The sequence below is a fragment of the Anser cygnoides genome, chromosome Z (assembly GCF_040182565.1).
Source record: "Anser cygnoides isolate HZ-2024a breed goose chromosome Z, Taihu_goose_T2T_genome, whole genome shotgun sequence".
Lineage (NCBI taxonomy): Eukaryota > Metazoa > Chordata > Aves > Anseriformes > Anatidae > Anser > Anser cygnoides.
This window is the reverse complement of record NC_089912.1, coordinates 7,961,960-7,989,129: the sequence shown is the minus strand read 5'-3', so window position 1 is coordinate 7,989,129 and position 27,170 is coordinate 7,961,960. Positions and strand designations below refer to the sequence as shown.

Sequence of the window (27,170 nt, the reverse complement as noted above, 5' to 3'; positions counted from 1 at the left end):
AATAACATCCAGGCTGAATTTCACACCATGCAGACCACTTGAATGCATCTAACGCTGTCAAGGTATCCATAATTTTCTCCTCCCTCTCCCAGTTGTAATCTCAGTTCTTACCTCTTTATCTTTAGTATTAATTACCTGTGTTGTTTAACCGTGTGCTTTGCTGTTATCATTAAGATAGAAATAAAAAAGCATTAGGCTTCTTGGTATCAATACCCTTTTCTTCTGTTTGAGAAGTGGACTAACTTTCTCCTTGATTTTCTTCTTGCTCCCTTCAACACCTTTTGAATACTCTTCTGCTACAGTTTATATTTGTCATTAGTTGCATTTAATTTCTTTGTCTTGGTGCGTTTAATTCATCCCAATGTTTTCATACCATTTTTTTTTTAATCAGACTTAATTTCCAAGTTCTGATACTCTCTTCTTGCGTTTTAAATCTTTGAAACACTCATGATTTAGCTATATTTGTTTCTTAATATGCTTCTACATTTAGGCTTCTGACTTTAGCATGTTTTTTAAAGGAACTGTCAGATCTATTAGATATCTCAGACTTGTTTCCCAGAAAATCTTTCAAATTCTGTGAATTTATTGAATAATGAGTTCTTAAAATCCATTGGTTTTGTTTTTCCTTCTTGGCTTATGAATTAGGAACTTTGACATTTAATGGTAAGGCTCACGAAACTTGCTCCACACCTTTGCATTCTCTGCCATAGTGTGACCATGCTGTTGTTTTTTTCTGGTACTTTGACCCACAAATTTCTAACCCATCTCTCTCTTCTTCTGGACCTTAGAACAAGTGTTGTATGACCTAGAAATGCAAGAAAAGACTACCTCTAATTGCCCTCTGTACCCTTTCTGAGCAAGTTATACCCTTCCACATTAACATTCCAGTCATGTAAGTTACTTGAACAAGTGCCTGCTATGCCAATTAACTTGCAGTTTTGATCACGTACCGAGCCTTTCATCTCTCCCTGTTAATCCCCACACTTTTTGCTATATAGAAGTGTAAGATATTGGGTAGATGGCTTCATCCTCCTTCTTGTGCATCCTATAAGCCTGTTATGAATATTCCTACCTATTCTGCTCCCAGGCCTTTGAGCTGAATTTCTGCTTTTTTTTTTTTTTTTTTTTCTAACACATGGACTCTTGTAATAAATTCTCAGTATTTCTAATATAATATTCAAGGAACCAGGGTTGCAAGCCTATGCCATCACAATTAACAAAGACAAATCATAACTATTAATTTTAAAGACCATTCTTTCTCTCCAGGTGGTTTGAAGCAAGAAAGGAAAGGGATGGCTAAAGGAGGAGATCAAATAACTTTGGCAGGCACCTTATAAAAGGAGCCTTCATATGGAGGTACTTACTTGTTCAAGGGAACCAGACTGAGACCTGGAAGAATGTCCGGGTTACAAGCAGGAAGGACAAAAGTCCAGATAAGATAAAAAGGTACGCAGATCACTTTTTTGGAGGACCTTCTTCCCCAGGTACTTTATTCCACTGACAAGTAAGTAGTTTTTGCCCAACTGCTGCGTATTGCTATGGCAAGGGGGAAAACTTTAAGCACACATTTGGTTGAGGTACAGGTCCTCCGGCCGTGACTGAAAGAAGGATAGCTGGGATTTCCCCCAGGACGGGCTGCAGCGCTGGGCCTGGAGCCTGGGGGTAGCATGGGCTGGTTACTGTCCTGCCCCCCGTACTCATGCCTGGCTTTGGGCTGACATTTGACAGCTGCGCAGCCCATGCCATGCATTGGTACTCACCGCAGTTGGATTTCAAGCTTGAGCCGTTTTGCGCCTACACCTGAGCTCCCCTGCACAGAGGTCATCTGGCTTCCTTGAGCCTGAGGCACTGGCGCTTAAGAGTATGCTTAAGCACCAGCCTTACAAATTACTTGAGAGGTGTTTTTTGGAATGCTTGTTAAAATAAGGCCCATTTTCGAGGAAATAATAAAAAGTGTGAAATTTTCTTTTATTTTTTGGCATTAAAATTCCCTGGGTCACCGAAGCTCCACAGATACTTTGAGAAATTATTATGAAAAATTCGGTGGGACTTAGGAGAGCCTTTCAGCATTTTGTGAAAGCACATTTTCTACCAGATGTTTGTAAAGAAAGAAAGAAAGGAAAGAAAAAAAAGCATATTTTGATTCCATTGAATCATCAGCTGCACGGAAATCTTTGTCTTCTGAAAGCCCTTTAAGTGCTTTCTCTGGATCAAATATTAAGAAGAAACTTTATTAATTAATTTCTTTATTATTATTATTTTTATCTTTAGGTGACAGAGACTGTGTTTGGAAGCTTCACAGGAAATTTTCTAACAATCTGGGAGAAAGGTTCCTATTTTCTGGAAGTTTTCCAGAACATTACCAGCTAGGGTACGGTGGTGTTATTAAGATCAGCAGAAGATACTGCTTTCAATGCAGAACCGCCGCTGCTACAAAATTATGTGAAAAATATCAAAATAATATATTTAAATGCCACTGATAATTGCCGACACTTAGAGAAAGCAAAAGCGAATCATATTCATGTGGAAGAATTTGCTTTCTCTCCACTCAGGCTTTATTGAAGCACGATTTTCAAACTCTCTGTGATGATCACATGCATAATTGCTGCTGTTGCTGTTTTTCAGTGCTTCCAGTTTGTGTCACATTTCTAATGAAAACTGATACATACCAGTCGCCATGAATAAGCCAGCATTTGCCAACAACTACCAGACAACGGCATCTGAAATGCTACGGCTGTCTACCGAGTGCTCAAACCAACAGAGGGGTGGCTCAGACAAGCCCTCTTGCCTCCTGAGCACCTTGTGGGGATCTTGGGCCATGGTCGCACGTTCAGCGGCAAAGCTGCTGGAGCTGCCGTAAGCAGCTCTCCCACCCCTCCAGCTGCTTCTTCCCACCCCTGGGCCGCCCACGGCCAAACAAACAGCTGTGCCAGCACAATGCAGCGGGTGGGATGGGAACAAGGGCTGGGAATGAGGAGGGATGCTTAAATCGCTGAAGAAATGCATATGGTGGTGTCGTAAAGTGCTGAAGTTCCTTAAGGTGCTGCCTCCATGCAGCCAGGCAGCACAAGCACACCGTGGCACTTCAGTACCAGTTTTCTCCATCTTTCTTGGGGACAGCCTGAGCAGAATGGAAGGATAAAGCACCATATGACCGCTGTGCCTTCTTTGCTGTACCAGGCAATGCTGAGGAAAATTTTCTGCCCAAATGCACTGACAGAACTTCAACCACTGGATCCAGCTTCAGAACCAAAGGCAGTAGGAGACAAATCTCCTGCGGACAAGAGAGCAAGTTTTGATTTGCTGGAAATACACGGGAGCATTGGACATGCAGCATTGGCTTAGTTGTATGACAGAAGGCAGGTAGGCCTCTCACCCTTCATAACCAGAGTAAAAATCTCATTAACAACCAGCTGGGCTTGGTAAGCAACAGCCTCGTGCCCTGTAACAGTGACCTTCACAGACTGTTGTGAAGAATTCTGAAATACATACTTCTGTTTTCTACATTGGGGTAGTATCAGCAGCCTGATGAGATGTACTGAAAAATGATGTGTTAAGATCAGGAGTTTCCAGTTCCCTGCTGTTTTCTACTTGGTGTAAACATTGTGAAGATACTCTTGGCTGCTCTGTGACAGCACTGCCACGTGTCTCACGTACACTGGAGTGAGGACCCAAGGCAAGCAGGAGGAGTTGGACCATCAGCTCACCACACAGCCACAGGACAAGGGAGGCAGCAGTCAGCACAGGCGCAGAAACGTGCCCACCGCTGTCCAGCCTGCAAACCACAGGCTGTGGAGTACAGCCGGCGGGACGGGATGGCTGGAGGTTGAGCTGTGCTGTCATCTCCTGCAGAGAGTGGGCAGGAGTGTGGGTGCAGGCTTTGTCTGCCTGGTTCAGTGGGTTGAGGTCCCCACGTAGCTGCCCTGCCCCTCAGCAGGAGAGGTGAAAGCAGGTCACTCATAACCCATTCCCACCAGCAGCCTTAAGCAAAGCGTAGTAAGCGTCTGCATCTCAGACACTTCAGTGGAAAAAGCTTGTCCTGGCCAGGACCACAGGCGAACACAAAACTGTGGATTTAAAATACACTGCCTACTCCATGGTAACAGCTTGTGTGTGCACTTCTACTCGAGGATAAAAGTGAGGTAATTCAAGGTAGCCTAACCTTCACTTTATGCATGCACACAGGCATTTCCACCACAGGAGCTGGCTCTGTAAATTCACACCCCAACTCACCCTGCAGTGACTTGTCCATGTGTTCGTATCCTACGGCAATCAGGCCTCACGAAGTGTCGCAGGGGAGCTGAGAATGCTGCTGTCCTGAAACGGAGATGAGGGACTCCCTAGCCATAAAAATAAAAGCTTTGTAAAATGAGAATGCGCTGTGAAAATAAACAAATAAATAAACGTTTGGGTGGGTGTAAAGCAGGCTAATTCTGTTCGCTCATTTTGAGAAACCCAAGTCACGTGTACCAACAAACGCAATTACATGAGCATGTCTCCACGGTAGATATCTTCCAACAGATGAAAGTGACCACACAGTTTGAAACAACTCATTAATTTGCAATTTCTTCTTAGTTCAAAACAAACATAGGTGTATTGTTTAAGGATTAGATCTCCTATTCTCTTCAAGTCTTTAATCTGTATCAGTGGTTGCTAGAATGAGACGTCTCAAATAAAAGTCCAAGGAATTCTCAGAAAAGATGCTTAGTAATCTGCCTAGTGTCCCTCTTTATCTCACTTGTTTATTCTCAGATTGAGTGATGATCTGGAACATGAGATTTTGTATCTCCTTCTGTACATTTGTTTATTGTGCTTTTGAATATTCTTGCTGCTCATGAAAACCAATGTTTTTCTTTGTACCTTGGGAACTGCTTGACCTCAGTTATCAGTTGTGGCAAAGTTTTCCCTCATCTAAAATGATCTGGTTTGATAAAATATTTTCTTTCATTGCTGGTGAGTTTGCAAACTTTCATTTCCAGTGGCTTTTCCACTGTCTTTATGTATCAAACAGGGAAACAGAAGCTCTCAGTCTTTTTTCTGCAACAAACCATGACCTTGACATTGGCATGGCAAGTAACGACGGAGCAATTGTTATGCAGATAAAACTGTTCAAAATACTGGCTCCTGCCAGTGCATCAACAAGAACCATGTACCTTCTGGAAATGTTATCATGAGATGACTTTTAGTACTGAATAGCTTTTAAGGCAGGAAAGAACAAAAATAAAGATCTGAGGAGGGTCCTATGCCCCGTCTCCCCACCCCATAACTCTCCAGTTACGCTATGCAAGTTCCTAAAGGTGCAACAAGCAGAATTTCTTGGTTTCAGGCGTTAGGACTGAAGGATCTACATGCAGTCCACCTCCTGCCCTCGTAAATATGCCCTTCTGACTCTGCAAATGGAGATGCCTGCTCACAGACTGCTCTGCAGGCTTCTGCAGGATGATGGGCTTCTTTCAGTATTGCCAACAAGCCACTGGCAAGTAGCTCCTCCAAATGCAGCATTAACACCGTACAGGTCAAAGACTGTCTGTCCCCAGCCTGTGGCAGAAAATACTCTTTCTTTCCGGCTCCCTTTGACGTAGAAGCAAATTCCTAAATTCAGGTTTTTGATGTGCTAGAGCACCATGCTTGAGGCACTAAGCACTTTGAACTGGGTGATTTCTTCTCACAGCCTTCTGGATCTTTGGAGATGAGAGTTTAGAGCCTCTTGGAGCTTATGGATCGAACTCTTCCTTGACTGAACTCCAGATACTGTTCCAAGTCCCATCTTATTCATGATTGAGAAAAATTTGGACATACAGCAGTTAATGCTCAGAAGCTACTTGCATGAAAAAAGATGGCTGAAAACTCAAGGAGCTACTTCTCATGAACTGCAACTCGAGTGCTTGAAATAAGTCTCTAAAAAAGGAAAACCAAACATGTTAATTCCTCTGAGGTTGAGGAAAAACTTGGGAAAAAAAAAAAAAAGGAAAGAAGAAAGAAATGTAATTCAGCTTTCCATAGGTTGCAATAGCAAAGATTTGGCTCAGAAAACCTTTGGCTAGTACAAACAAAATATGTGTAAGCTTTTCATCAGAATTGCAGAATTAAATGCGAGGGCTGAATTAGGGTAAATGATGTTACTGTTCGATGGGCGAATGTTAGAGGTACATAGATAGCTCTGGGTGCCACATGTGAAACCTTGATCTTACTGAAGGGAATGGGAATTTTTGACTGATATTCCAGCATCTGGATTTCATGCCACTTATTCTTCAAAAAGAGAAGAGTAAATGTTGGTGTGTGTGTGTGTGTGTGTGTGTGCATGCGTGTGTGTCTAATCAAAGTGTTATCTTTTTTAGATAGCAAGAAAATCAGGCATTAATTAGCAGCAAGCAGTGGAGTTGGGCAAAGAGCTGTGTGGAGAATACAGCTGAAAGAGCAAAGAGGACCAGTCTGGAAAAAGCAGCAGACAGAGCAGAGATCACAGAGTGCTATAAAGCAGTAGACTGGAATAGTGAACCATCCTGGACAGGGAATTAAGGAAGAGATGAAATAGGCTAGCTTGCCAGGAGGCAGTGTGGGGCTTACTGGACAGCTCTGATTTTAATGAGCCTCTAGCAAGCCGTGTTTGCAGGATGTCAATAGTACTCATGCTGTATTTATTTTATTTATGAATAGGTATCTCTGTTGCAATGGTGAATGTGTAAATATTCTAAAGATACATGAGAGTCACTGCAACATCTTCACACCACGAGGCTGTGTCACAACACATGAGAACATGCCATGACATTAAGCAGCGGCTGATGCTTTGATCAAATACCAGGGTGCTGCATTTAATGGCAACTCTGCAGACAGCGGGACCGATCCGGCAGGCGTAAAATGCGAGCGGAGCGGCAGCCTCGAGCGCAGCAGTTGAGGTTGCTCTTCCCCGACGGGAGCTACTGCCCAACTTCTTTAAAATGGGTGCCCAGTGGTACATCCTGAGGCCTGTGCTGAGGAGCCCAGCTCCCAAAATCCACTCAGCAGCCACACCAGTGGGGATTGTCAGACATCGCACCTCAGGGAGGGAGGGACGTGGTGCTGAGGGGCGCTGAGGGGAACCCTACGGCTCCCGAACCGGGGCGTGACGGGAGAGGGGCGCTGAGGGGAACCGGTGCCCGGGGTCCCACTGCTCAGGGCGAGGGTTTTTTGAGGTGCCCTCCAGCCGAGGAAGGAGGGGGGCGACCGAAACCAAACACAGCTAGCCCCGCGACCCCCGCGGGCTCGCCCTGCGCCACAGCCGGATCCCGGCGTGTGCCGGGGCCGGGGCCGGTCGGAGCGGCGCTCCCGCTCCCACTTCGCCTTGGCAGGGCACCGCCATCAGACGGAGTGGGAGGAAGGAACATTAACTCCAGCAGCTGTTTCTTGACCCCGGCTGTCAGCCTGCCCGAGAACACGTTTGGGTTTTTTTTTGCCTTTTTATTTTATTCTTTTGGGGTGTGTGTGTGTGTTTTCCAAAAACTCGTCGGACGGGGAAAGTTGGGTGCACCCCCCCCCCCCCCCCCCCCGCCACAGCCACCCCCTTTTCCTGCTGTCGCCCGGCGTGCAAGCACACACACACACACACACACTCACGCACACTCTCACTCAGACACGCGCGCACATCACGCGCACACGCGCGCATCCCCCCCCCCCCCCGCGCGCGCGCACGCACACAGAGCCAGCGCCAGCGCTCAGAAGCCGTAGCTCGGCTCCAGTAATTCCCCAGCATGGGCGGCTTGAAACTGCTCGGGCTGAATAGCATTTGCTGTTCCGTCCCCGCGGCCGCCTCCCGCCGGCCCCGCGCGGCGCTGCCGCTCCTCCGCCCGCGAGTTGTGCTGACACAGGCTCGCTGCAACTTCGCGCCCGCCGCCGCGCGCCCCGCGCGCTCCTCCCGCCGGCGGGAAACACCCAACGGACACAACGGTCCCAACCGTCCCCCCCCCCCCCCCCCACCAAAGCCCGTCAGCTCCCCTCAGAGCTGGGAGCCCGGAGTTGGGCTTCGAGGGGCTGAGGGGAGGGCGGCCCGTGGCTGGCCGCTTTCCTTCTTTAAAATATATATTTTTGTGTGTGTGTGTTCGTGTGCTTTTAATTTTTTAATTTTTACCTTTGAAGGCATGAAGGGTGTTGTGTGGAAGCACTGCTGGGCTGTTGGCAGGGGGATGCCCCCCGTCACTTGGCCCCCCATCACTCTCTCTAAAGAGAGGTGCCCGAAATGGCCTCTCCACGCCAGAGGGGGTCCCACGCGTGGCCACACACACGTGTGTGCCGCGTGCTGGTGTTTTGACACCCGTGTCGCCAGGCGGGTGGAAAACTTCGCTTGGTGCCCGCAGTGCACCTCGGGCCAAGGTTGCTTGAAGTTGCTGCTCCAGGATCCTCAGGGTTGGGAGGTTCCTGGGGGTGGTTTTCTCTTGGCTTCCTGCCCTCTGAAGGCCTCTTGACGGGAGGGTTAACTCTTTGTGGGGCTGAAAATGCGCATTTCACGTGCACAGCCCTGTAAATCACTGGCATGTTTAGCAGAGCTGTGCAGTGGACATACGTAAGGGTTACGACTTGGGGGAGGAAGGAGAGCAGGCAGTACTGTAGCACTTGAGACTACCAGCATGTTTCTTTTTTGCCCCCTCATTTGCTTCAGATTTTACCTTTTACATCACCAGATCATCTGTGACCAGGCATACCTGCACCACTGTCCTCATCTGTGCCGAGAAGCCCTAAGAGATGGAAAGCTTTGGCTGGCAAAGTGCTGATCATTAGTGCAGCTTGTGCTCAGGAAGTGCTCAAAGGACACGTGTACCTTTCACTGAGTGAGCAGTCCCACTTGCCTTGGCAGGGTATGGGCCTGAAAGAGAGGAATTACAGTAGGCTGTGTAGTAACCCTGCTGGTCTCTGTGCCCCAAACATGCTGTATATTTTCAGCCTAAACTGAGAATCTGTCTTGTGGTGTCTGATCAGGATGCAGCAGTGGTTCAGTCCTCCCCAGCATCCCTAATATGGGAAAAGGAGCTGGGAGGAGAAGATGAATATTGAAATGAACATGCCTGTGGGTGTTTGTGCATCGGGAAGAAGAAGGTGTTAGGAGGAGAGTTATCAGGGCTGTCTGAGGGCGACCAATTCGCGAGGGACAGAGCAAGATGAGCAGCTTTACTTGCCATGCTGTAGGCAACAGACCCTTCACCCTGATCAACTTTTTGATTAAATAGTGTTAATGTATTATATCTTGTATACTCACCATAAAAAAGTCCTGAACACATACATTAAAGATCGACTGAAGGATATTTGTCTTAAGCTAGTGAAGAATATTTTTCTCATTCAGTAGAGTGGGATTACTTGTCCATGACTCCGCAGTTTTATAGAAAGCTTCTGTACTTGGAGCTGATCAAAGGGATACATCTCAAGTGCCTCTAAACTTAATTTGATTAGAACTGATGAAAGCCTGTGTGTTTTTTTTTTTTTTCCACCTAAATTATCATTTTACAAATAAAAGATTAGTGATGTTTTTTTGGAATCTCTGGAGCTGCCTGAACAGAAATCAATGGATGCTGTCACTGCTCTTTAAGAAAAATCTTATTGTTCTCTCATAAAGTTTCTGGAAAATACCGTGTTAGTGCCTAAGATTATTATCCTGACCTATTTTTTTTCTTTTTCTTTTTTTTTTTTTTTGTCTTTCTGGTTAGATGATTATGTTCTGGAGAATAGGAGTGGGAGTTCCTGTAATAGTTTGTCCAGTGTATGCTTCTGTCTGTGCCAGCTTTGGGGGGCAGATGAGACAGCAGTGACAGTGTCTCAGCACAAGCTTCTAGGTACACAGCCACATAATTTTCACCAGTCCTTATTTGTAACCATAATAAACTGTACCAGCAATGAAAACTGTGCCTAATTTTTAAAAGCTTCAAAAACTGCTGACTGACACAGGAAAATAACGATTGAGGGTATGTCTGTACACATTTGAAATATGCACAGGTTAATACTTTCTGTGATACTTTTACCTCGTTACTTGCATTTTTCTCCAGTGTTAATCTACAGTCTTAAAATGGAAGGTACTAGCATATGTGAAAACTTGTGAGTACTGTTTTGCATTTGGATCCAACTACTTGTAATTTAAATAATGAATTAATTTGCAAAAGTCAGTATCAGGTGCCCTTGTCAGCGTAGGGCCAAACTGGGACTTCTGAGTACAGAAGGTATGTGGGGCCAGGTGCAGAGGATGTTGAAGATTTGTTGTTAATTGAATATTTTCTTGGAACTTTGTATCATATATTAAAGTCACATGTTAATTGCAGGTTGTAATTACACAAATTTTATTCAAAAAAAGTTTTATTTCAAAAAAGTTTGCTTGCTTTTAGAGCAAACTTTAAATTATCATCATATGGATACAAACCCTATGTTCTCAGAGCTGATAGGAAATGAATTTGTCTTTAGGATCATAAAATGTACTTTCCCGTTGGACCTACATATCCACATGAATCGTGAGCTAAGGGGTCATTCAGAACGGTCCTTCAGATGTGTTTGATTTTATGTTACTCTACTGGAACTTCTCGTCTGTAACGCGAGACCTTGTACGCGCTTCAGGCATTTGGCAAGGCTGATACTTTCATTCCTTTTGACTGCAGCTGGAACCAGTGGTGCTCTCTGTGCATGAGGTGGTTGGCACCTTGATGGATTGGGCCCTGGGCTCTCCTAAGCCTGTTGTCTCAATTCTTTGCAGTAGGTCTGCCATTAAGAAATCTGTGGATAATATAATGCTTTTGCATTGCGATAAATAATGACTTTTGTGTGTTTGACTTTTAAAGTCTTCATAGAGAGGCACAAATTATTCAATCAGACTGTTTATCAAAGCTGTTTCTGAATGAGGTCTCCAGACACACATTCATCATTGTGGGAAATTTCCTTCTGAGATTTTTAAGGGGTTCCTTCTCTAATGTATATCTACAGAAACATTTTTGTAATGGGAAATGAATGACCAAACAATTTCATGATTTCATATACGCTTATATACTATATGATGTTAGCGATTGCTAAGATGACCCATTCAATCATTTAAATTTGCTGAGGCATATTAGAGGCTGTCATTAAAATTTCTTTTAAAATAACAAAACTACCTCCACCCACACACCACCATTTTGTTTGCAGGATGCACAAATTTGAGTGCAAAATCTGCTCTTCATTCACATGAGTAGGCATAAGTTTTGCCTGCATGGAGGGCTCAAAAACAGCAACCATTCTAATTATATTGTCATTAGTCACATAGATCCCATGAAAAAGATTTGTAAATTTAGTCCAACATGGGGTAAACAGGATAAAAAAAGTATGAGGAATGAAAGGTAACCTCAGTGCAATAGTTTGTCTTCTGTACTCTTAGTTTGTTTACTCCAGTTGCAGTCCTAACCTCACTTTGACAAGCTGTGTTTATAAAATATTTCCATTTATAACAGTCTTAGCAGCAAGAACTTTTAAGTTCCAATTGAGAGAGAATTAACACAAGGCTGACCAGAATACAGTGATTATAATTTTCTTGTTCCTGTCAATAGTTGACATTTAAGTGCACACATTTCATTTTTCATTTACTTGGTATTTCTTTTAAAAATATTGTTGAAATAATCTCCAGAATAATAATATATTTTGTTATTCAATATTTATTGCTCTCATACGGTAAGTTTTCAACTCTTCTTGCAGCAAATACTGTATATATTATATCCTGCAGGTTTATTTATTTATTTTTTTAATATATTTAATAATAAGGCAGGTGTAGAGAATAATTTGCTTGGGACTAAAGACAAAAATATGGTGCCACATTGTTCTGCACAAAAGAAATGTGATGGGGCAGTAGATATACCTAAGATAAACAGAAAAATGCACTATATTCATAGTCCACAGGTAGTTGGTATACCAATCTTATACACAGATGAAATGGAAGTATCTGGAAAAAAACAGTTCGTTTTCTTTAAAGACAGAATCCAAATGCTGTATATTCAGTGAGGGCTGAATCTAAATTCCTTACTTGAATGCAGCTGAAGAAAAACATCAGAATTGACTGCATTGTAAAAATTTGGGTAATGTTTTTAAAAGAGTCCTCAAAGCAGTAGATGTAACTTACTTTCCTTGCATGTTACCTGGTGGTAACCAGGTAGCGTCCAAAACTTCTGAAATCAGTTATGGGATTATTCTGAATCTAATCTGAGCTATTCCACGCTTCACAAAAAAATTACTTTTATTTTGACTGCCTTGTAACTCTAAGTACATCTTGCATGTATTTTTAATCAAAGCAGAATAGTTACCATTAATGAGGAGTGTAATGCAATATCTGGGCAGAATAGTCACGAGCAAAGTCTATAATAAACATAAGGAATCTTTGCAGGGCCTACAGCTGCTTCCAATGAAGTTGGTAATAAAGTTCCAGAGATCTCACAGTTGCAGGAATAATTTTCTGAAAATATTGTAGTGATACAAATAAACAGAAAAAAATAATTGAAGAGGAAAAGAATAAACAACTGAAAAAGAAAAAAAAAAAAAACAAAACCCACGTTCTATTGCCTATGCAGATGAAATTCATTTTTCTAAAGTTTTCCTGCTAACTTTTTGTTCTTTTTCACTGCTGCTGATAACCATCTCTGTGATGTTTTGTGTAAAAGTAATTTTATGTTAGTGTTGATGCCAGTTTTAACCCACAAATACCTTGCCTGAAGTTGGAGTCTGCAGCTGTTTTAAAAAACATATCATGTTTTTACATGCTTAGCAGTAGTGCTAATATAAGTGTGATATGCAGAGGGTGTGCTCACTTTATGTTTAGCTAAAATGTGTGTAATGCTTGGATAACAAGTTGGCAATGAATTAAATTGTAACAGATACTCAAAGTATACTTTTTCAGGCGAGAAAGATGCATTGTGTTGTCCATGTATTTGAGAAATTTCTTACCCTAGAAAGAACAAATGCTGGAGAAAAAAAAAAAAAAAGAAAAAAAAGCTACAGTTATTATCTTAGGAAGTTCCTTAGATTTGGGCAGCAGTTTATTGTCTGGTGTAGCGGTTAACAATTTTCTAGTCATGAATCATGGCAGAGTGTTTACATTACCCCTGTGGACAAAATTTTAAATCTTTCCTTCTTACATCAGAACTTACGAAATGTTTTTGCTTACTGTGTGTTAGGAAATGACGTAAACAATGCACCAGTTAACATGTGGCTTGCTTCATGAATTTATACAAGTGGCTCTGTAAAGAGTGAATACGGTCAGAAAATGAACTCAGTAAAAACTGGAATCTGTGTTTACATCCCTCTCATGATACAGGTCTGAACTACAGAGGAAAGGATGCTGGTAGTGGCTGTGCAATCCTCTATCTGAAAGTCCTGAGGTAAGATAGACCTTTTTGCTCACACTTTCATTAATTACCGTTGTCTGGTCAGAGGCTTTCTACTGTACATGTGATGATGCATAAAAGTCACAAAGATGCAGCCTGTCCCATTCTTTCCATGTGTGCTTTATCTGCTTGCATTTTGTTAGCAGTCGTATTAGAGTTTATTTTTGTTTGTAACAAATCTAACAAAAACCAGAAAGGAGGTGAATCCTGGAGCTATCAAGATGCAGCTTCTGCCAAGTAGGTCTTTTGACTGTTTAAAACATTTCAATAAGTAACATTTGTCAGAATATTTTAGTCTGGATCCTGTTTTGTCTATTGTTGAGTGAGGGTGACACGTTGGGAATGCTTGGTTCCTCTGATCAGCCATCAGGGGGGCAAATCTTGATCTGTGCCCTGTGATTTCAAACCCTACTGCACCTCTGTGCTCGGATGTACTCTGTGCCTGAGAACTGTTAGGTCGGTCCTGAGAGTGTCTCCACTGCCAAAAGAAAAGGTCACAGTCAACATATAGCTGGTCAGGAGAAGGAGAATGTTAGTGGTGTGATGTGGGTGACCTCGGCGTTGACTTCAGATGGTGCAGAACAGGGAAAAGATTGGCGTGGTGCAATATGGATAAGGACAGTATCGCCAAGAGTGTTAGCCTTCTGTGGTAATAGTGGCCCATGTCAATATTACCACATGCTAACTGGTAGCGTAATAAGAACTGGTCTTTAGCTGAGGAGGAGCAAATGTACCTCTCCCTTGAAGCAGTGTGGAAAAGGTTATTTTAGAGTACTGCAAAATGACTGTTTTCATTTGCCTGCTAAAGCAACTCCCGCAAACTCTGGCTGGAGTTACATTTTGAAAAACCAGGGATAAAAGCCACTTGCAAAACACTCCTGATTTTCTTGCCTGTGCGTTTTTTGAAGGAGTGCTGTGATGCTCTCAGACTGTGTATTAAATAGGTCCCCAAATTAAAATCATTTCCACCGATAATGAGGCAGATTAAATCTGTCATCTAAGGGCTGAGTTTGATAACACAAGGATGCGGTGTTCAGCTAGCCAGCAAATGTAGTAGGATGTTTTTGTGACAAATATGTACCAACAATTTACAATGTTGACACAACTGTTTACAAAAGTCTCATGAGAGCTAACCTGTTTGCCTTAGCTTTGCAAGTGTTCATCCTTGGCTGCACCCCCAACCTAACTGTAATTTACTGTTCTGTGGTAGTAAAAAGATTTATCCTGGTTATTTTGTGTACCATTAGGTAGACGAGGCAAAGATGTAGAAGGAAACCTCTCTCCAGAGGATATTAATGTACATCAGTTTAGCTTGCAGGTGCACTTCTGCTGGAATTAGCTAGAGGAGTAAAGGAATTTTTTTATAAACAGAATCGAACTGATTGATCCACTTGGTACTAGGACATGTGCTGATTAGATGATTAAGTAGGTATTGCTGACTAACATGCTAGTTTTTTTAGCTACTGCATGTTACCACTAATTTGTGTGGACTGTGTTGTGTGCCCGTCATGTTTTCAGGTTCTGGGGAGGGAAATGGTTACTGTTACTGTTATAGCAACATGTCTAGGTACTAATATTTTTGGCTGGTGAGAATAAATGGCTGTAACATCATCAGACTTGCATAGACCTATGCAAGTATTCTAAAAATGTACGTGTTGTAAGATGGGTGGGAATAGTGTGAGCAATGAAAGACTATATAGCCAGGGTTCAACAAGCAGATTACTCAGTCGTACAGTGTAGGCTGTAGTCCCTTTAAAACAAATTAGCTGAGTGGGGTGCACTAATCACAAACTCATTTCTGAGGGTTGAAGAGGAAGAAGTGAAACTAAGGCAGAGCTAGTGCTGCTGTTTTTTAAAACAGGGCGTGTGAGGAATTTGGAGAAAGAATGAAAGAACGTTTGGACAACTTTTATTTGAGAAAGAGGAAAGAAAGAATAAATCAGTTCTTTTATTTATTTATCTTTTTTAAAAGGGAATAGTTATAAGTGCTGTTCTTTTTCCTAGAAAGACAAATCCTCTTGCTGAATGTTAAGAAGTTATTTCTTGTACTTTGAGGAGGACAAGTAAAAGAGGGACCTGGGATCACGCACGCTCAGCTAGCTCTGACTTATGTTGTATCTTTGTGAAAGAGGGATGATAGTACCAGAAGAGCATTTCCTCATTTTAGATGTCCCCCTACTAAAGTGTTTATGCATTTTTAGGTTACAGGGCACATTTCTTTGAAATCCACGAGGAGGCACTCAGCAATTTAGATAGGCTGGGGATGACAAAACAGTTCCCAAAGTGACAGTGGGATTGCGCCTTCCAGATCTGGGGTTCAAGTTACCCACCTGCTTATGTCCTACCACCGCTGTTCTCCTGGTTTCATCACGTAGCTCTGGTGCTTGCAGGACCAAGGAGCTGCTGCAATTCAATTAAGGGACAATTCTCTCTCTAATTTACCTAATATCTTTGTGATTGTAGAGAATGTTGCAAACCAACCCCTTCCTTTGATTACCCAATCCTTATCTGTTAGAATTGCCTGCTGTGTGCGCAGCATCTCTGTTTGCCTGTATACATCTCTTCAAGTCTGTCCTCTCTGAGCTTTGTATTCTGCTGTATTCTGTCCCTTCTGTATTTTCCAGTGCGTCCCAGTCTAGGCTTAACAGACTTGGTTCATGTGTTCTGGTAATCCTGAAGTGAGTGTTAAGCTATTTATTTCATCAGTGTTTGTTAACTAAAAGTTTATTGTGAGTGGTATTGATAGTTACTTTCTGTTACTCAGACACAATTCCTGCTAATGGGTGTTCAGCTGGTAATAACTTTGTGAGCCTCCTGGCTGAAATTTTCCAGGCCAGTTGTCCACATCCAAATTAGACTTGTAAACACAGTCATATATTGAAGTTATATGATCGTGCAGCATTTTTCACAGCACTCTTCACTCATAAATGGCCAGGGGGGACCTGCTTCCAGGAATCATGGCTTGTAAGAAGGGTGAGTGTTTTCTGTAGGACCTCTAACTTATTTGGTCTAGAACTTAGAACGTATTTGTCTGGTGAATCAGGATATTGCTGACACAGAAAGGATGTTTTAATTATTAATACAGTTCAATGCTGCTCTGGAAGATTGGATTATGTCCCTGTTGCAGGATTCATGTGTGACAAGAAGCAAGTCATTTAACCAAATTTACCACAGGTGCTCATTAACTGTGTCCTCCTCTTTTTCTGCGTTCTTGACCGGAGACTCTGATTTGTGGAATTTTTGAGTCCTCATGGTTGCAAAGAAAATTAGCACGGACTGTCCATGGCACATGTAAGTTCTCTGAAAAAAATAAAGTCCTAGGCATACCAAATTATCAGGTATCTCTGATTTCCCTCTGTGCACTGCACTTCTCTTCTATAAAGCAGTGTACAGTCATAAGGGGTTCTGCCCCATCTCACACAGGAACAATGGAGATTCATCTGATGAAACTCCAGGCTTTCTTTATGAGATGCCCTAAAAAGCAATTAGTAGTTCAGTCTTCCAAACACAGTTTACATTAAGTACAGTAAATAAGGTCTGCAACAACATAATAGAGAATGAGAAAAAGCATAAAAAATGTATTGTTGCTCATTAAAGGAACACCACCCATTCTGTCTGACTTTTGAGTACTTGACTTTGCAATTATAATAATATTATTTTAACATATTCTTTTGTGTACAATACGTAAAAATGCTGATAGTATTCCTAATTTAAATGTTGCTTTTTAGAGGGCCGCTTTACTAGCAGAAGAGTCCTGGATAAATCCCCCTTTTATAATACCAAAGAAATAATAAACATAAAAGTTCATGAAGAAATAACTCTGTAAATATTTTTAATCCCTCAGCAGTCTTTCTAAAATACTAAAGGACACTTCTACTTAATGAGGCCAACATAACAAAAATCAAAGCAAAGATTCCAGAGAAAAGCTCAGCCAAAATAAAACACAGAAGAATTCTCAGCATGTTTTCACAACAGTGTAATTCAGGATATTATTTTATGTATTTTACCAAACTCTCATGTATAAGCATATCTGGAGATGAGAAAGGATGCAAAATTTTAGGGAGAGTTGTTTTATTACACCAAGGTTTAAAAGGCCAGAGAGGTGATCATGCTTAAAAAAATGTTTATATTAAAAAAAAAACAAAAAAAAACCAAAAAAACAACAAATTCTTACCTTATCTGGAGAGCGGTTTTTGCAACCTTATATCTTAATGCAAGACAGCACAAATGTAAAGAAACAGATAATGCAAACATTATGAGGCTGGTTTTGCTTCATATCACAGGTATTGGTAAGACATGCATTGATTTTGTTTTTGATTGAAAATGAAAGCTTTTTTTAGGAATTATGTTTTAATTGCATAATGTATAACTGTACAGTAAAACTGAGCTCTGTGACAGAAGTCTTAAAATGTCCAACTGTTCTGGTAGTGGTTCAGAAGTGTAATCCACACCCATTGTTCTGAGTGCTGACACTGCTGACAACCATTTCAGATAACCAAAATAACTCACAGGCTCATAAGATGATTCATGCTGGAAGGGACCTCAGGACTTCTCTAGTTCTACCTACTTCCCAAAGCAGGATGAGCTGTGAAATCGTACCAGGTTGCTCAGGGCTTTTCTCAGTTGGGTCTGGAAAACCTTCAAGGCTGGAGACTGCAAAGCCTCTCCAGGCAACCCTGACTGTCCTCATGATGAAAAAGTGTTTTCCTGGTATCTAGCCAGAACCTCTCTTGTTTCAGCCTATGCCCACAGTATTTTTAAAACATATGTTTTAATTGGATTGCAAATATTTTTTCTTACTCCCTGCTGAAAGCATTTTAAAGAGATACAGAAGTTCAGCTGCAGCTGAAACTGATTGGGATAAAAAATTATTTTAGTATGGAGCAGTAATTTTGTATGACCAGAATGCTCCCAATTCCAAACGAAATTGTAACAATGAAATACAAAATTCACTGGATGATAAAATGTGTTTATTAGCTTCATAAATATAAATGATGAACAATGCAGGTATTCCCCAACGAGAGTGAAATTCAACAAAGCAATATGAAACTAAATAAAAAATGAAACAAGCTCAGATTTGTACAAACTTGTCCTCCACACACCTTCAAGAAATATTATATACTGCTGCGATCAAAAGGCTCTTCTGCAGTTTCCATATGATACCATCATTTTATGACTGGCATTTATTGCTATAGCTCATGGATACAAACTTTGAAGAATATTAACAATATCCCATCTAATGACCCCGTGTTTTTTTATATTCTCTGTCTCAGCATGTCTACTTAATGAGAAGCTTTCTTCTTTCTAACAAGCTTTTCTCCCAGTACCATTCAAAATGTTTGTGGCGTTTTAGTTCACAGTCACAGAAGATATACCTGGTACTTAAGTGCTGAGCAAATAAATCAAAAAAAGATGACAGTCTGACTAGGAAGGAGGCATGCCTCATACTACCAAATTTTCCTTGCTCATCCATCCCATTAGCCAGCAGGTCAGGGCTAGTGTAAAGCACACGTAGGACAAAAAAAAAAAAAAAAAAAGTTCCCTTTGTGGAGGGAATGCTTTTTCCAATATGCATTTCTCTGAGTAAAATCTGGCTGAGTCAGAACATTCCAGTGTTTCAGGTGATTTCTTCATAAGGCTGCAGGACAAATGATGTCTAAAACAAGTGGTAGGGTTTGACCACCTGTAACCAGCAGCTGCTAGATACTCTCAACTCACCTTGAAAAGACTACATACATGCTAAGAAGATGGATACATGTTTCAGAGGTAAGACCAGGTGCCAGTGCAGTCATGAAGGTTATGTTAAGCATTGCACTGCAACCACATGCCCTGGAATGAATTATTGAGCTTCTTAAATGGTCATGCTAATGTTTTTGCTTATGAGTTCTTACCTGTAAAGGTATAGCCTCATAATTACTGTAATTACAAGGCTTATGAGTCTCATCACTCAAATCAACTTGCTCCCTCAAGACATACTCAAAATTGCTATCTGTCTGATTCCCACACACTAAAAAAGGTAGTTTTGGAGTAACGTTTCCACACTGAAAAAACAACCCAAAGTCAGAGTAAAGAAATACACAGCTGTGTCATTCAGCTGCACATATACTCATCACTTTCCTTTCTAAACCTCTGCCTTGTCTTTCCCACCATCCACAGGTGACATATTGAACCCCCATACATTAAGTAACCAATGTGCTGCCTTCTTCACCAGAACATGTGCATTGATTGTACAATTAGTTCTGATGATGAGTGCAGTTGGTGTAGATTGCATGCGTTACATACTGAACACTACTGTGTTTACTTAATATCAGACAATAGATGGTGAGGAAGAAATACTTTTCTGTAATACCACTCTTGACATTTCTAATAGCACCAACTACAGTAATGAAAGCTGCATGTAGGGTTGCACTGGCAAGTATACTCAGGATTAGGGCTGTGAATACTTCTTGTTTTATTTTTCCTTTAAAATTGTGGTCCAGCTCTAGTTAAGCATCATGTAGAGCTAAGTAGTTCCCCTGGCTATCATGACAGAATTTATTTAGAATGCAAAAGAAATCTATCCTACAGGGAATAGCTTTATGCTTAATTTTGAAAGTTCAGATTTGCCTTATGGCTAAATAAGCGTATGTGTGAAATCTGAAATTTGTGGAGATGGTGGCTGCTTAGCCCCAAAATACATAAAAAATAAAAGAAAAGCATGAGAAAATTTTAAAAAGAAACATCTAGAAATGTGTCTTTTGTCACAGTCTCAAAGAATTATAAAAATGTTTTTTGAAAAAATACTGGGTAAACTTTCCGTCTAATTTCAGTTACAAGAGATATCTTAATTCTGTTTTAAGGGTCTAATTACTGCCTCATTGAAACTAATGTGGAGGGGCATCCAATGAAAAGAGTGAATGCTATAAATAGAAATCCCAAACAGAGGGTTGCTGCTGGAGTGCTCATGATACTGTATAATCCAAACAAGCCGATAAATTAAAGAAAGTTCAATAAATGAAATGTAGGGTAATATAACTTCCACTCTCTTAGTGTTATATCTCATTTATGTCTGACTTTACATCATTTGTAGTACAGTTATAGTTAAATCTGATTTGTGGAAACCCGAGCTTTATAAATGTCATCCCTTTAGCCTTTTCTGGATTGAGTTGTAGATACTCAATTTCATGAAGTACTAAATATTCTCTGAAAAAAACCCATTAGTTACAGAAGTAACATTGGCTTCTTAGGAGCAGCCTAGGGACTTGATGGCAACATGGGTTAGTTCAGACCTTTGGTCTCCAATAAATAGAAATACAGTAAACCTTTGGGTACTTTCTGATTATATAATTCTTTAAAAGTCCTGCAATTATAATAAACTCATACTGTCTCCGGTAGTCCTTTATCTGATGATGTAACCAATAATAATAAAACAACAGGGACCTAAATCAGGACTTACCTTGTTAATATTGTATTGATTGGGCCTGTGAATATAGTTACAGGATTGGGTCCTTAGAATGCTATTTTATAACTTCCTATGAGATAGCAGTACTCACCGCCCCCCCCCCCCCCAAAAAAAAGAATAAAAAAGAAAAAAAAAAAAAAGAAAAGAAAATGAACAGTGCTTGCTAGGAAAATCCTCTCTAAGCTCAATTAAGAGTTCTGCTTTTTTACTTATTTAATATCAAGTCTCAAAATCCTTCAGTTCCAGTGGTCTGATTATCTCATCATCCTGTCTTCGATTCCCTTTTACTCTAAACAATAATGTACATTTTCATAATAATTATACTTTGATTTTCTATACACCCATGTTTTCACTTGAGTATCTGAAAGGGCCTTAAGTACTGTTGAGTTAATCTTCAAAACACCTGTTACATTATCATCCTCATCCTCATTCTACAGATAGATGAAAATGACAGCAAAAAGTAACCTGCCAAAGGTAATAGAGTTAGTGGCAGAGATGAAAGCAGATGTGAGCTGAAAGCAGATGACACCACCCTCATCATTAGCCCCCAGTAATCCTGTAGTTGATAAAATAGAATACAGCAGCTGTTTCTAAACTGCTGGATACCTATGAAGAGCTGTCATCTCCCAGGGTGCTAACCACCGCTTTTAGCTGCTTCTGTGTCTAAACACTTTCCCTAAAAAAAAAGGAAGACATTTACTAGACAGACAACATTTGTAAATGCTATTGAAAACATAAATTAAAATGTTTTTGTGTAACAAAATGCATTCATCAGTAAAGCAATATTGCTTGACCAGGAGCAGGTATAAAGACAGGAAAAGTTACGAAGTTTTGGGATAAAGGGGATCAAACAGAAAGTGACCTGAATTTGAACAAGCCTTCCCAATGATAGACAAAAGAAACAGGGCTGGGAAGACACAGTGCTCCAGTTCGCTTGTATTGGGTGGGTCTCATTTGAATTTGTGCTTGGGGGTACATTCCAGTATTGTTACATATGAAATTACTACTTCTCTGGCCTCTAAATTACAAGTCAGATACAATATGTATACACTGTATGTTAGGGATCAACAACTTAAATTTACATCTTATTTTGGCTTTGCTTCTTGAATTTGGCTGTTTTCACGAAAATTCCTAGGAAAAGAAATCTGTCTCTTACACATGACTTAGTTTGTATCGTACCCGGTTCAATCAGTTACCATGGACAATATGTGCCAGATGTGGCCCATTTTGTTACGGAGATATATGCAAGCTAAATGCTTGCAAGATATATTTCGGTTTATATATAAGCTAGAAAACCCTATGAACCTAAGTCAGCTCTGTGCAGATCCAGCCTCGGTGTTTCAGTGTTGTCCTCCAGCTACCTGGACACTGGGTTGCAGTTGCTTTTGTGGTTCTGTGTGAACCTTTCTGGCTGATGCTGAAATGAACCTAAAAAATCTGTTTGGAGTGGATGTGATTCCTGCACTTGGCTGTCTTTGCACTGTACTTCTCAGTGCTCTGGGAGGACTCAGTAGCTCTGAAACATGTCCTTCACCTGCAGCGTTTTGGAGCACCATGGAAAGATGTCTAAGGAGTTCTGCAGAAGTCATTTTGCCTCCAGATCTGGGCCTGTGCTGCATACCCTTGGACTTGGTTATTTCCAAGCAGGGTCTCTTTGATGCTGTCAACAGTGTGCCACAGTACCTGTATCATCCTGTTTTTTCATTAGTCAGGTGTTGCAGCCCCCCCATTATTCCAGGTAATGGAGAGTAATTGTCAGATGAAATTAATTCTGACGTACCTTCATCAAATTCTGCAGAGCTGCAGCAGAGGTGAATTTGGCCCATGGAAGTCATTGTTATATTAAGAAGCTGTCAGTGCCATGTACAGATGAGGGGAGCTGACACTGATGAGTTGGTGAAGCTAAAGTGTGCTATTTCACAGTGTTATTAAATAAATCATTCCAATTTCAGTGATGGTCTGCTCTTCATCCTCTTGAGTTCCTGACTTTGACTCTTACTGTATTTACCTTGTAAAAATGCTGCATGTGACTCTTAAGTATGATGGCTGAAGTTCAGGACTGGAAGTGGTTTGGTTAACCTCTACACCTTCCCTGCAGGAAATATTCCAGCAAAGCATAACTGTGTTATAGGTAAATATAACTTCAGTGAAAGAAGAGGAGTTGCAGCCTCTTATGCCAGGGTGAGTTTGGTGAACTGGGTCAATGCACTTGAGAATCACAGATAGAAAGTAAAAAATTACAAGGGGTATATTAGGGTGAAAAAGTGAACTGAGCTCTCATGGTAATTTATTTTGAATTCTACTGACAAGAGGTTTACAGGATTGGATCCCCTACAGATCTTCTTTTCTTTTGCACTTATTTCTTCAGTGGCAATCAGCAGCAGTTTCGGGTTCAGGAAAGTATCCCAGTATTGTTCAAATTATCATTGTACTTGATATACTCAATGCTTTCATGTTTTATAAGGTAAATTCTATCTGAATAAATGTGCAATTTTTCTGGAAAAAAAAACCTACATGCTGGAGTTGATAATATCTCTGTAATTTAACATCTGATTTGAATTCTGAAGATCTGGTAAGTTTCTGGAGTATAATTCAAATAACTGAAAAAAGCCTTTGACTGTGTCCAAATAAGGATAAACAAAAGCATCAGTGTCATATATTAGCTAGTGTTAGTACAGAAAATTTTGTGAAATCTAGTATACAGATGATACTTAGCACAGGCTAACTGGTTCATTTTAAAGACAAGGAATAAGAGTGATTTTTATGTTACCCAGTTTAGCACATTTTAAAGTGAGAGTTCTTGTCTACAGCCAACTTTTGTATTGTTTCCACATTGTTTAACATCTTGCTGTAATATTTTCCTTCAGACAAGCTTTCTTCTGACTGTGCAGTTGTCAGGACAGAGGATATAGGCAAGTTTCCTCAGATCTGCAAAGACACAGAGCATAACTAACGGTTCCATAGAGAAACACAGAATATCCTGAGTTGGAAGGGACCCACATGGATCATTCAGCCTAACTCCTGGCTCCACAGAGGACCACCCAAAAAACAGACCCTACGTCTGAGAGCATTGTCCAAACGCTTCTTGAACTCCGGCAGCTCAGTGCTGTGCCCACTGCGCTGGGGAGCCTGTCCCAGTGCCCGACCACCCTCTGGGTGCAGAACCTTTCCCTAACCCCCAGCCTGACCCTCCCCTGTCCCAGCTCCATGCCGTTCCCTCGGGTCCTGTCGCTGTCCCCAGAGAGCAGAGCTCAGCGCCTGCCCCTCCGCTCCCCTCGTGAGGGAGCTGCAGGCCGCCATGAGGCCTCCCCTCAGCCTGCTCTGCTCTGGGCTGAGCAAACCCAGGGACCTCAGCCCCTCCTCATATGTCTTGTCCTCTAGACCTTTCACCATCTTAATAGTCTTCCTTTGGACATTCTCTAACAGTTTTATGGCCTTCTCATATTGTGGTGTCCAAAACTGAAAACTGTGCTCCAGGTGGGGCTGCACCAGCACAGACTCTGCCAAGTTGTGTATATAGCTTCTTATCTCCTTCATGTAATTTTTAACCCTTAGACATGTACCTGGGAGAAATTCACCATCTCAGCTGATGGGCACAGGTCAGCATCTAGCATAATTTTTGAACTCAGAAATATTACATTTGTAGGCAGTACACAGAATCCTTCAGAGGTGTTCTCTGTTCCCTTTATGTTTATCTCCTAGCTCTTTACGCTCTCTTTCATCTTTCCTCTCGATCTTTCCCTGCAAGCGACCAGCACACCGTGTCACCGCACTCAGTGTTTAGCCCATCTTTCCCCTTTTGAACTGCTCTGTCGAGCAAAGAATGGCTCGAAGCATGCAGCTACCTCATCACGGGCATGCTTAAGGGTTCCTATATCCTCTCCAGGAGTATTCTTACTTACCCTTCTGGGAACTCGATTCCCAGTGATAAGGCCATACTTCCTTAGGGTCCATTTTCCCACTCAGGATCTCTGAGACAGAGGATGGTCTTGAAAGGGAATCTTGGGAGCAGACTGGTGGCAACCCAAATTAAACTATGTTTAACCAGGAACAACCTGCTAGGCAAGGTGTTCCAGCTCATATTCTGTTCTGCTCAGGCTTGTCCCAGCCAAGGCTTACCTAGGACCTACGTGAAGACAAAGCCAAAAGCACTCTGAAAAGGCAGAAGAACAGAAAGAGATAATATAGTGCCTGATATCCATACTGTGCTGGTTTGACATTTGTTCTTTCTGTTCTTTTTAAATTTTTTCATTAATAGTTCAATGTCAGTTGAACAGTCAATTGCTCACTGCTCACTTCATCATTTTATCAGTATGGCTTCTGATTTTTCCAGTCCTGACAGGTGATACTTATCTGCATTTTTCAGGAAACCAGAATTTTGTCAGTTCAAACTGATAAAGAAACGAAACTCTGCAGATGACTGACTTCTCCAACACGTTAAACTCTCCATTTATTGATACGCTGTCCTTCCACTGGGCTTCTGAAAATCTCGTTTGCATATCCTGATGAGAACACCATCAATGGCTGAATTGAATTTTTTTCTTGCATTCTGAAACATTCAGCACATGTAGAATTTTGGTAGCAAGTCTGGAAACAGGACTGATGGCAATAAAAGACAACATGTAAGAATCAACATTATTTTCAATTTATAGTACATGCCATAACGATACAAAACATGTAATTTTAAAAAGGACTGTTACACTCTTATGCTGAGGATACTCACTTTCTAGATTTACTGTAAATGGGAGAAAGAGATACACCAAGAATGTGATGTTAAAGGCCATGACCTTATGTTGATGAAGACGAGGAAGTATAGGGCTCTTCTCCAGCGTTTTACATCAAACCAGATAAATAGACTCTTTTTTTCCATTTCTTTGGCAGGCACTTTCAAATGAGAATGGCCAGATACACCATTCAGAACGGTAAACAAGTGAACGGTCCAGCTGTTTAGAAAATAAGAACAATAGACAGCGTGTTTGAGAATCAATACTGAGTGAGGAATAGAGGTGGATTCAGCAGCTATGAAAGGGAACTGGAGCCGAAATTAAAAACTTAGGAGGCAGCCTAGGTGGTCAGCCCAAGGGCCCATGCAGCTGACTAGCATAGTGGCTGATTAGCAGCAGGAGAGCCCATTTCAGGAAAACAAGAGAGTCTAACCACCACCTCTGGGCCACTCCTTAGCATCCACAATTGTATTAGGGATGCTAGAGAGCAATAAAACGTTAAAAAAGCCTTAACCTCAGGGTGAAGAGGTCTGAAGGAGAACTGTGTGGCCACTGCATATATCCACAGTGGATCTCAGTGAGTACTAGCTCTACAGGTGTTTATGCAAGAGCTGTGCACATCCAAGGTGTACGCATGCTGTATGGGAATTTGACACCTCGTGAAACAGAGGCTTTCAGCACTGGCATAGGGAAGGCCAACATACTTGACCCTCTTCTTGAACCAATACCACAGATGAGGCATCAGGAACTACAGACAAGGGACAGACCAGGCAGCAAACAATTATAATTACATCTGGTTGCATTTTCATTTATTCATTTAACTGTTGCACAGTAACTTTAAGTTCCGTGTTTTAGCTTACTTTGTTTCTGCACCCATTTAGCTTACATTTCAAAAGATGGCTTTGAACTGTTAACAGGAGTGTAATCAGCACATGATATGCACTTGGATTGATATGCGAGCTATTAACATTTTTTCCAAGTAAACCCTTTTTTCTTACAGAAATATCCCCAATCTACCATTCATAATCTTGCACTAGTGTTAACAGGTTTATTTTCTGAATGCACAAATCAGTTTGGTTTTAGTATTGTAGTTCTACATCCATAGCCCCACAAACATTTTTAGGGTACAGAAGTCCACGGTCACACCAACAGCTTTTAGCTAACTGATATCATAACTTATTTTCGGAGCACCAGTGTGTCTTCAGTTAACCAAATGCATGCTCCAGTCCTACTGTTCCACTGCTAGGTATGTAGCTAATTTTTCTCTTGGGACCTATGCAGTTAGAGAAGGATTTCATGATCTTTAATAAGAGAAATTAGTTGTTACTAAAATAATAGAGAGCAGTAATACTCCATGGGCAACAACATTGCTGGGAAGGACCTAATTTTGTCTATGAGCTCAAGCATTAGGCTTAATTACTTTGGTGTCACAGAACTTGATGATATATTTTCCACATTGATGTTCAAAACTCTGTCCTTATCATCCATCAAGCCTCCGTTGAACTACAGTGCATCACTCTTGGCTGGCATAACTCACTGAGTGCTAACCGGGGACATCTGCAGTCCCTTAGTACCTCCAGAACCATCTGGGACCTTGCTCAGCTATAAAAGCATTATTTGACAGACATTCGTTTCCCCCTTTGGGACCATAAGGGG

The 27,170-nt window shown here is 41.3% G+C and overlaps 1 long non-coding RNA gene across 3 annotated transcripts; it reads left to right on the top strand.

Moving 5' to 3' along the window:
* Positions 1-5,517: 5,517 nt before the first annotated feature.
* On the top strand, positions 5,518-25,292 carry LOC125179716 (uncharacterized). 3 transcript variants are annotated; one of them, XR_007157378.2, is made up of 4 exons: positions 5,518-8,801; positions 9,672-9,926; positions 13,280-13,343; positions 25,157-25,292. It is a non-coding gene; the product is annotated as an uncharacterized lncRNA (long non-coding RNA). The 3 variants fall into 3 exon arrangements; XR_007157379.2 differs by having other exon boundaries at positions 5,518-8,828; positions 9,672-9,797; XR_007157377.2 differs by having other exon boundaries at positions 5,518-8,828.
* The last annotated feature ends 1,878 nt before the right edge of the window (positions 25,293-27,170 follow it).